At 48.9% G+C, this 11,424-nt stretch overlaps 1 protein-coding gene across 1 annotated transcript in view; it reads right to left on the bottom strand.

Moving 5' to 3' along the window:
* LOC119375640 (mitochondrial basic amino acids transporter) overlaps positions 1 to 10,384 on the bottom strand; it is a 131,003-nt gene extending 120,619 nt beyond the window's left edge. Inside the window, exon 1 of the mRNA XM_049420295.1 lies at positions 10,330 to 10,384. The gene's annotated coding sequence lies outside the window, so the exon portion shown is untranslated. The remainder of the gene's footprint in view (positions 1 to 10,329) is intronic.
* Positions 10,385 to 11,424: the final 1,040 nt, after the last annotated feature.

Genomic DNA, 11,424 nt, shown 5'->3' with positions numbered 1-11,424 from the left:
CAAGGTCTTTCCATTTTGTCTTTGGCGGCGCGTGCGACGTTCAGGCGCGTTATGGACACAGTGGCTGGCTGGAATGAAGTGGTAGACTTGTCTTGTCTAGCTAAATGACGTCGTGGTCTTCGCTCCCAACTTTGACGAACACTTCCGACGTCTTGAAACAGTGCTTCAGGCAACCAGGCCCTCTGGCCTAACACTAAAACCGGAAAAGTGCCGATTCGCGTACGAAGAGCTTCTCTTCCTAGGACACGTAATCAGTAACTCTGGAGTCCGCCCTGACCCACAGAAGACAGCTGCCCTCGCTACATTCCCACCACCCGCCGACATGAACGTTGTGCGTCGATTTCTCGGCCTGTGTGCTTATTACAGGCGGCTTGTCAAAAACTTTGCACGCATCGCCGAGCCACTTACTAAGCTGACCAAGACCGACGTCGAGTGTAGGTCGGAAGCGGTGCAAGTCGAAGCATCTCAAGAACTGAAACGACGCCCGCAAACGTCTCCGATAATTGCTAATTTCGAGGAATACGCGGATACGGAAACCCACGCCGACTTAGGCAGCGTAGGACTCGGCGCCGTCCTTTTGCAGAGGACTGACAGACTGGAAAGGGTTATCAGCTATGCTAGGCGCTCGCTATCCAAGGCGGAAGCCAACTATTCCACAACAGAAAAGGAGTGCCTTGTCATCATCTGGGCTACGTCAAAGTTTTGACCCTACCTCTACGACAGGCCCTTCAAAGTTTTGAGCGACTACCACGCCTTGTGTTGTCTAGCTAACCTGAAAGACCCTTCAGGTCGTCTCGAACGACGGAGTCTGAGGCTTTAAGAATTCGAAGTTACTGTCCTTTACAAGTCCGGACATAAGCACTCTGACGCCGACTGCTTGTCCGGCGCACCAACTGATCCGCCGATCTCGACGAAGAGAGCTTCTTGGGACCCGTAAGTGCCGACGACTTCGCCGAACAACAGCGAAGCGACCCAGAACTGAGAAGCCTGGAAATGTACTTGGAAGGCAAGACCACCGTTGTACCCAAGGTATTCGGGCGAGCATTGGCATCATTTTTCTTGCAGAAAGACGTCCTCGTAAAGAAGAACTTCTCGCTGGCCCGAGTTTACTACCTTGTAGTATCTTCGGCACTGCGACCGGAAATTCTGCAGGCCCTGCACGACGACCTGACGGTTGGCCACCTCGGTTTGTCCCTCACACTCACGAGGATACAAGAAAAGTACTACTGGCCATGCCTTACCGCTGACGTTGCTCGTTACGTGAGGACATGCCGGGACTGTCAGCGACGCAAGACACCGCCGACAAGGCCAACGGCATTTCTTCAGCCAATCCATTCACCTCGTAGACCATTCTAGCAGATCGGGATGGACTTGCTGGGGCCATTTCCGGCGTCGACGTCCGGTAACAAGAGGATCGTCGTAGCCACGGACTACCTCACCCACTACGCCGATACCAGGGCCCTGCCTATAGGAAGTGCCGCCGAGGTAGCCATCTTCTTCGTTGTGAACACTGTCCTTCGTCATGGCGCCGCAGAGGGCCCATCACCGGCAGAGGTACGGCCTTTACTGCTGACCGACACAGACGATCTTGGGATACAGCCAGACAAGCCACCGCGATATCACCGCCTGCCACCCACAGGACCAATGACCTCACGGACCGTCTAAATAAGACCATCGCCGACATGCTGGCAATGTACGTCGACATCGAACACAGGACATGGGACTCCATCCTTCTGTAGATAACATTCGCTTCAACGTGGCAGTGCAAGAAACAACTCACATGACGCCGTTCAAGCTAGTTTGTGGAAGGAGCCCCTCGACGACGCTCGTGGCCATGCTGCCGACCTTCAGTGACGAGGACGACCTGGACGTTGCGCTCTACCTTCAGCGCCCCGAAGAAGGCCGACAAACTCGCCCGCCTACGCATCAAGAATCAGAAGACGACCGACAGCCGCCGTTAAGGCCTGACCACACGTACGCGTTGCAGCGTGTCAGCGCGTAGCTTTATGACGCGCCGCCGCGCCTCTCCCTATGGAGAGACAGGGCGCGCAGCTTCGCGTAGCCGCGCGCCCTCTCTCCCCACAGGGAGATGGCGCGGCGCCGCGTCAAAGGGTCAGGCGCTGACACGCTGCAACGCGTACGTGGGGTCCAGCCTTTACAATCTTCGGCGACGCTTCGCGTAATACCAGCCCGGTGACCGTGTCTGGGTCTGTACACCGATACGCCGACGTGGACTCAGCGAAAAACTTCTTCGGCGATACTTCGGCCCATACAAGGTGCTTCGACGTCTCGGCGCTCTAGATTACGAGGTCATCCCGGAAGGCATTACGATCTCTCAGCGGCGCCGCACACGACCTGAAGTCGTCCATTTCGTGCGCCCTAAACCGTTTTATACGCGTTAGGCAACCTGAGGATTCTACTTTTTGCTTTTTTATATTATTGTTCTTTCTGTGCGTTTACATATTTTTCCCCATTGCATGTTCTGTTTTAAGCATCGGGACGATGTTTTTTCAGAGGGGGGCAATACCACGTGCACTTCCTTTGTATTTCCATGTAACCGATCCGTTCCGTTACACATATAGCCACTGCCTTTCGCAAACCGCGCCCGAATCTCTGGGAAGCTTCCAGATTATTTTAGAATCTTCTGATAGGCTTGAGCGCGCAAACGCGAACAGTTGAGTTTGTTCTGGAACTAGCGGAGCTACCGGCGATAAGACTCGAATGTTCGATGCCACATGTATAAATGCCGGCGCGCCTAGCCGCAGATCAGTTTATCGACGGCCGACGCTCTGTTCGCCGCTATCAGTGTACAGCTTGAATTGCTTGTACTTTGCTCCTTTGATTTTCCGGGTTCAGGTTCGCCCAAATAAAGAGTTTCGTCTCGAAGACTCCGACTGCTGCCTTCGCCAACGTGACGACCACTTGACAATATGTTTTGTTCTACATGGGTGCTCGAGAGCAAGCCCAGGTTATGCGATTGAGGTCGGCCCTCTGCTGGCAAAACTTACACATATCTGGACAAATCCGGGTAATAATTATTATATGCCATAAGATCCGGGTAAATGTTTGTTTGAAGAAGGCGCCAGGACGTCGCCTGCTATCTATTAAGTGAAGAGTGTGCAGGGGACAACCGGGCCCTCCCTAATCTGTAATGGTTGGTTAGCGGTGGCCGCTCTTCACCCGCTCGGTCCGTTAGCCTCCGAGACAGGTCGTACGCAGCTTCGTTTTCGGGAAGGGAGGACTGTGCGGTCGCCCATGTGATACGAAATTCCCTCCTATCGCGAAAGTTAGCTAACTAGTATTCCTCGTACTTCTGGCGATATTCAACCTTTAGCGTAATTTTGAATGGCAGTTTTAGAGTCGTTATAACTACAGCTTTGGTGGTGGCCACGGCCAGTGTAATGGCCAACTCCTCTGCCACTTCGGCCTTCCCGGTTTTAACGGATTCGGAATCACCCTTAAGATTCGTCGTGACCGCGATCACGCTTTTGCCATTCGCATATTCAGCAAGTTGTTTTACAGCGTAGGTGCTAGAAAAGTTATGCCGTTGCGCGTTCACAAAAACTATCGTCGTCATGAATGGCCTCTACCTTTCCAGTGCATGCAAGGGAACAACTCTGGCGGCGCGTGCTCACTCTCACCCTCTTCTTCATGTTCTGCTTCGCTCTCAGAGCACGTGCGCCCTGCGCGCGCTCTCCCGCTGCGTCGATTTGTCCGTCGTGGGATGCAATAACTCGAATGGGCGAGAGAACGAGTACAGGGGCAGAGAACGAGAGAGAAAGAGAGAAATATAGAGAAAGAAAGGGAAGAAAGAGAAAAAAAAGATAGAAAGACAGAGAAATAAATAGACAGAGAGAGAAAGATATAGGAATAAACAGGCACGGAAAACAATGGAAAAAGAACAGAGCAAGGCAGCAAGATAAAGAAAGAGAGAGAAGCAAATAGACAGAAAAGGAGATAGAAACAAAGAGGAAGCGAGAAATAGAGATAGAGAAAGAAAGGAAAGAAAGGGGGAGAAAGTATAGAAAAAGAAATAGAAACAGATACAATAAAGAGATAGAAAAATAGAGAGAAAGAGAGGAAGAAAAAGAGAAGAAAAATAAAAAGAAACAAGAAATGCCGCCTAGCTCCGCCGTTCCTTCAGGCTTGGCAGCACTAGGGCGAAGCTGCCTTGAAGGGACACTAAAGGCAAACAACAACTCATGTCAGAGTGAAAGCTCAATCTATGACAACGTCTAAAACGACAATATTATCAACGGCAGTGCCCTACTTACCGAGAAATTAAGCTAAATGTATCGCACGATGAGCGCCACGAGTGTGACATTTTGGAAATGATACCGATGACGTGAGAGAGTCCGACTACAATTAATCACTCGTAATCAAACTAGCTGCAACAAAAAAGAACCTTCTGCGCATCACGAGACGTAATAAAATGCTGCTTGTTCGTTTCTGTTTGATTCATGGAAAAAAGAACCTCTTTGGAGTTGCCATGGGGATCCGCGCGCGTGGTTCAAAGGTTCCGTTTTCGCCGAACTGCGCTTCGCCCGGCGCCCTGCTTCAATTAGAATGCAGCGCTTAAAGAACACAAACACTTCGAACGAAAACGAGGACGGGCGCTGTCTTCGTTTTCGTTCGAAGTGTTTGTGTTCTTTAAGCGCTGCATTCTAATGGATCCGTACCAACGAGCTCGCCTCAACACCCTCTTAAGTCGCCCTGCTTCGCCCACGGGGTCGCCTTTCAGTGGTATTTTCCACATCGTGTACTGCCGCGTGTGTTTTGCACGCTCGTGAAAGTCGCTCTGACAGAAAGTTCGACAAAATACCGCATGCATGTGATATTGCCGGATGCCCGAATGGTGCACGCCGCCAGTGCACGCCGCCACGCAGTGAAGGCGGGCAACATTGGGCACGGCAACAGTGACGTGCGAAATACCGCTTTCAGGCGGGTGATTTGAAGAGCGCTAACGCGATGCGGACCACTAAAACTTGATTTTGTTTCAAAATAAGCACTTCCTTGCCATAAGAGTAGCACTACGAGGTTTCTAAGGACCGCTATTTCAACAATCAACGTCAACTTAATATTTGCCTTTAGTGTCCTTTTAATGCTTTATCGTGCATCTTCATTGGTACTTTGTATCCTAAATAATTTCTAAATTGGAACTAAAAACACGAATAAGTACCGCTATACTTTCTTTTGCTTTACTATCTGTGGGGTATATATTGGTGTGGCTTACAATAACCAAGACCGTTCGATCGCTTCTTGTCCATGATTTCGTGTATACCCGCATAACTACACATTTGTACTATACATAATGTGTCTTGAGAAAGACCGTGTTGCAGCCCAAAAGTGAAGGTTAGGTTAGATTAGGTTAGGTTCTCTGAAACGTACTAAGAAGCTGTGGCCTTTGTTTTATGAGGGACAGGGTGGTGTGAGCACGCGTCCGCGTTTACGGACGCGCGAATGTCCTCGGTGTCCCGTGGGAGGACGCGGCTTGCGAACGAGTGCCAGAAAAGGTGGCATAAAATGATCACGTTCGCACGTCGTTCGCAGCGTCAACCGCGTCAGTGCATGCTCCGAGCGATAAGGAAGCCCCCCCGCCTCGCAAGAAAGGATAGACCTCCACCATGCCGGTACAGAAGTAATTGCTGAACTGTTTTATCTGCGAGGGCATGGCCCCACGCCTTTATCACGAGCGGAGGGAATGCGATTAGACGATAGAGGTACGCCCGGACAACAAAGGACGCGATGCGTGTTGCGAGAGAGCTCGGAACGATCGTCGTCAGCGTAGGCTCACGGCTTAGCCGCCTGATACAAGAGGTATTAGGCAGTTTTCGAATAGCGTACGCAAAGCTTTGCGTTGGCTTTTCGCGCAACTGCGCATGCGTCGTACGCTAACCGCTTGCGGGCTCCCGTTAAGTGACGGTAATAGCGGGCAGCAAACGCTAACGCTAACCTAGCGTACGCTATTCGAAAGCTCCCTATTATTGCGCACAACCGGGACGCTTGCAAACATGACTCTGAACATGTGAGAAATGCGTGGATTTGCGGTGTACAAAACAATGAAGACGGACTTACGGAAGATTAGAGTATTAAGAGGGAGATGTGTACATGAAATATGCAGTATTTCGGTAGATGCTGCCATTTTCTGCTATCTTCAAGGTCATTGTAGAACCTGAGGCAAGTATCGGTTAATTAAAAAAAAGAAGGAAAAAGGACGATGGACTTGAATCGGAGAATGAGACAAATCTACGCTCTTGGCGATCACATGATGACCTTCTGTGAGTTTTAATTGAATGTTCCTTCATGCAGTTGTGATATTTATAAATACAAACTCGGCCACTGAGCCGCAAAACAACTGGCCAGAAACCATTGAATATGATTATCAATGTATGAATCGCAGAATGATTTTAAAAGTATATTCGATTTCTTAAAGGAATGATGGCGCTGCAAGGACTGTATTTGTTGACTTGAGGAGACATTCTGGTAGCGTTTCTTGCTTGATGGCGTAATATCGTAGAGAATAGAGCTGTTGGACAGCTCGTCTGGCAAAGGGAGATTAAGTATGTTTGAAGCATGAACCAAACCGACATATTTGCGTTGTGCCTCATAATCATATTGTGGTTTCGGCTGGTGAACAACAACAACAACAACAACAACAAATAATAATAATAATAATAATAATAATAATAATAATAATAATAATAATAATAATAATAATAATAATAATAATAATAAATACTTTATTGTACCCATCCAGAAAGTGTAGACACAAACGGGCCTGCCGAAGTCTGCGAAGACTTGTGTGACTAGTCCATGCATAGCCGGTTATAGCGATGTGGGTACATAATCACAAAATACCTTTTTTTGACAACGAACAGAGGAATTGATCCAAATGCTTGTTCACAGGCAATAATTAAATAAAAAGAAAGGAACAGAGAAGGGACAAAAGACATATATTACCTAGAAGTAGTCTATACCCAATGTAATTTCACAACTCAGTGAATAATTTCTTCAACTGCTTTTTTTGAAGTAGCAGGAAAAAAAAAAAGAACACTTGGGGTAGTTCATTAAAAATTTTAGGAATATATACACTTTTGCACGCTTCCCTATATCTGGGAAGACCATGGTACATTAAAACGCTTTTTTTTTTCTCTCAGCGGCTCAGCCGATCACACACTCTGCAACTAAATCCGGAATGATGTCTATTCAGAAAGTCCCTTACGAATTTAGTGAATGCTCCATTAAGGTTTTTTCATTTCACCAGCGTGTGTCGTTTTGCCGCATTCTCCGTATCGCGACATGCGTTGTCTTGTCTGGCTTGCTGCATGCGCTTGGCGTCTCGTACGCGGGTTTAATTGATGTTTGCCGCCCGTGTGTTCTCTTCGTCATTCTTTAAGAGGCGAAGCCCTTAGATGCCTCATCAAACGCGAAAGCTGACCGTCGGCGTCGGCGGCGTCAGCATACCGCGGCGTCGACGTCAACATGAGTGGTGAAATAAATTCACGCGATGACGTCACCATGAAGTCACATATAGCAAAATATTGTGACGTCACATGATGACGTCATCACATGAGATAGTCGGTCGGTAAAAGGTGGGTCGATCACGGAGGCAGTGCAAAACAAGGTGAGGTAAAGAAAGATTGCAATACTTCCGATGCTGGAGACAGTGTGAAGCCACGTTAGATACAGAAAGCTTTCGGAGTAGGGTGGGGGGTATCAATACATTGACTGAGAATAAAAAACAAGACTGTTTTCACCTTCGAGTCGTCTTAGGCGAATGCGTCAGGGACCCTGTGAGTGTTTCGGTGGACCAGCGAAGAGTGTGGTGGGGTTTGCCCACTTTCTGCGGCTGATGCGTTTTTTGCCCGCGCATGTCACTTCATTTTCAGTTGGAGAGTGGTGAGCAGTGGGGTTTGCCCAATTTCTCTGGCACATACGTTTTCACCCACGGGCGACGGATATGTCCTAGCCATAAACACTCTTTAAATTGACACAACAGAAATTATTTCACAATGATTTTCACTGTCAATCCAATGGACATGACCGTGCGTCAAACGTTCCTCAAGGTTTGCACCGGCATTCCACTGAAGGGCGAGTTGACGACGTTTCGTCAGCGTAGTGAAAACGCGTGAAGCGTCTCAATGCGCCTTCTTGCACCGTGACCTCCGTAGCGCGCTGCCGGAGCTAATCGAGGAGGCTGCCTCACCGAGGTCTGTCCAGGAGGGAGCGGTCCCTTCTCCTGTGTTCACGCATCGGCTGCTCCTGACCTGCGGCCCGGCGTCACGGGCTTTGCAGATCCTCGTCACCCTGCGTACACTGCGTGCGGGGCAGACGAAACGGTTGAGCTTCGGTTGTGTGTATGCCTAGCGCTTCACGCTCAACGAGCCGCCTTGCTTGCCGCACTGCGTCGTCAGGGTCTACCCGCTGCTACACAGAGGGACCTCCTGTTCCCTGCACAGCACCACACCCAAGTCTTCTAGGCGGTCCTTCTCTTCCTTGGGGACACTGGACTGGACAACCGGCTGTAAAAGCCGCCCGACGCGTCCTCGGCTATGGTCGCCAGTCACCTTTCCTTCTCCTCACCTCTTCACATAGTTATTACCCTCTCTTTATTTCCCCACAGGTGCTGAGACGTGCTCCCATAAAATTCGATAAAACTTTAGAAGTCCGTGGCATTTCCTCCTCAAAGGCGGATGCGCACAAGCCTCCACCAATGAGCACGCACTCCAGACTAACGTCATGAGCCAGACAGCCGGTGACCCCGCCTTCGGACAACGTTGCCGCGTGCATCAGCGGGATTATTTCTTTAGTCGCGGAAGCGATCGGCTGCCGCGCTTCTGTCGTCTGAGCGGGGCCTCTCCGGACTTCTTACGTTGTATCTGCAGAAGTTGCGTCTTTTCCTTTGCTCAGCCTCTCCTCCTCCCCCTCTTTCAGGCCACGCTTACTCGAAGAAAGTTCTCCGACGTGTTCTATTTCGCCTGATGACGGTCTACGCCTGTGGCGCTGTGGGCTTCGTTACTGGAGGCCGGGCTTTCAAACCCCGCCGACGGAACAATTTTGACATTTTGATTTATGTTTATTCGATGTACACATGCGCTGCGCTGATGTCGAATGCTTGTGCGTTTGTGTTTGGACGTGATTCGGGGTTAGCCGGTTGACCAGTACAAAAGACTGGAGGATAGCTAAATAAATACTATACGTATTAAAAAAAGGCCCTCGCTGCATAGGTCTTACTAAAATGTAATTATTTCTGGGATTTTGCGTGCCAAAACGACGATATGACTTGAGGCATGCTTCAGTGGAAGGCTTCAGAAATTTCGACCACCTGGCCACCGCGGCCGGGATCTAACCCGAAAAATTCGATTCAGCAGACGAGAATTTTACCCACAGTACGACCGCGGTGGCACATTGATAGAAATGTGCACCTAACTCAACTACTTGGGGGTCGGGCCCACCCGGAGGCTTGACGTGTTGACACGAAGCTCAGTTACGATAACCTCTGGAAAAACAGTTAACGAAAGCAAACTGTAGGATAACGCTCAAGCCGCGGAATCCTGACTCGAGTACATGTCATCTGCAGCCTTTACAGCGAGAGATTGCACTATGACGCGATTGGCCGCGGTACGAAAGCAAGCCTGTCTGACTCGTTCGAATCATTATCTTATCGCTTATGCGGTGGAAGTGGGAACGCGTTCGACGAAGCGGCAGATACAATCACGCAATCCGTGCGTGCATGGAGCCCCTCAGCCGTATATAGCCACAACAGCATCAGGATGCACTGTCTCTTTTTTCAGTGACGCTCCCTCTTAAGCAGAACGAGATAAAGCCCCACAGATAACCGATGGTCAATTAGAGCGACGGAATGGATACCGAGAGATAGGGGCCGTAAGCCGAGGACGGCAGGGTGTCAGAAGGGATGATGAAATGAAAATTTTCAGGGATAAAATGGAATCAGCTTGCGCAGGACAGGGAAAGTTGGATAGCATTGGGAGACGCTTTCGTCTTGCAGGGGTCATGGCATACGATGATGATAATAGTAGCGAGTACGATGATGATGATGATAACATTCGGGGAATCGGTCGCACGTTTTCAAGTTTTGGCACGTTCAAGCTGGAACAATATTACGGGGAAAACGGCAGGTTATTAAATAACAGAGTGCTGAGCTAGCTGGTAAGTACTTGTTCTAAAATTCTGGGCGTGCAAACACGAACACAAGAGAGGTCAAGACACCACGAGCGCCTGGATTAATACAGCTGTACCTGCTTCCCCGTGTATACTGACGCACAAAATGTCAGCGTGTAGAAATTTGAAGGTATATTTCTAACTCACCTTTATGGTGTCGAAAGGATGTCCAACTATAACACCAGCACACCCTGCAATAGAGAAATGATAAAAAAGTAGACTTGAGTTGAGAACTGCTTGTACCAAAGTTCATAGGCGTGCGCACGGCGGGGGACAGGCGGGGAGGCCGCCCCCCTAGTGATCTACGAGGGGAGGCGCGAAATCTGCCCCATACACTGAACCCCCTAGTCACCTAAGAGGGGGGGGGGTGAAATCTGCCTCGTACATTGACTTAGTAGGGGGAGGGCGCTGCGATAAACCTTCTTCCCTCCCTCATGGGGAACCCTGCGCACGCCTATGACAATGCTGCATATGTTTTGCTCTATACCTGAAGTGAAAATAACATTCCGACGTGCTTTGTTTAACCCTGTAATGCCTAAACAGAGTTCCATATAATAGAATATATTGCTAAGCCTTATTTCTGGCCAATGAGAGCATACTTGCATAAGAATAAACAATGAAATATTGAGCTGAAACCTGAATACGACCGTAATTGACTAATAAGTAACTGACTTGGCGAACTATCCGCAAATGAAAAATTTTTCCAGCTTATCAAAGGTGCTTTCTTGACAAGCGGTGCCTTGTTTCTCAAGTAGAAACCGGTAATTAGTAGTTGCACAACAGTGTAACACATATAACACATTTGACAATATGGTTTCGCTGTTTACTAACACAGGCCCTGGATCGCTCCCGGTTTCGTGCGCTGGCGTAGGCTACCAGAATTGGCGGGGAACGAAAGCCTTGGCGAGTAGCCCGTAGAGTTTCAACACTTTTCTCCCTGTTTCTAGCAAAATATTTGAATTAAATATTCTTCTAAGCTACACACAACACTAAAAGAGTTAGTCCTTAACTATAAGCGCCTTTCTTTTATGTGAAAGTGGAAAAAGAGTATTCCCTTACTCTGACAAAACTTAAAAAAATGCTTTACGCTTCGGTGTTGCAGAATAACAAATGAGGTGACCGGAAGTTTCTTAGGGTACACCACGTGCTCCTGCTATCGCAATCTTGAAACCATCTATAAGTTGAGCACAGTTTCCCAGGATGTCGAGAACATAAATTTTGCTCCCGCATTGACATCACGTA

Source organism: Rhipicephalus sanguineus, chromosome 11 (assembly GCF_013339695.2).
Source record: "Rhipicephalus sanguineus isolate Rsan-2018 chromosome 11, BIME_Rsan_1.4, whole genome shotgun sequence".
NCBI classification, from domain to species: Eukaryota; Metazoa; Arthropoda; class Arachnida; order Ixodida; family Ixodidae; genus Rhipicephalus; species Rhipicephalus sanguineus.
This window is presented reverse-complemented; position numbering and strand designations above follow the sequence as displayed.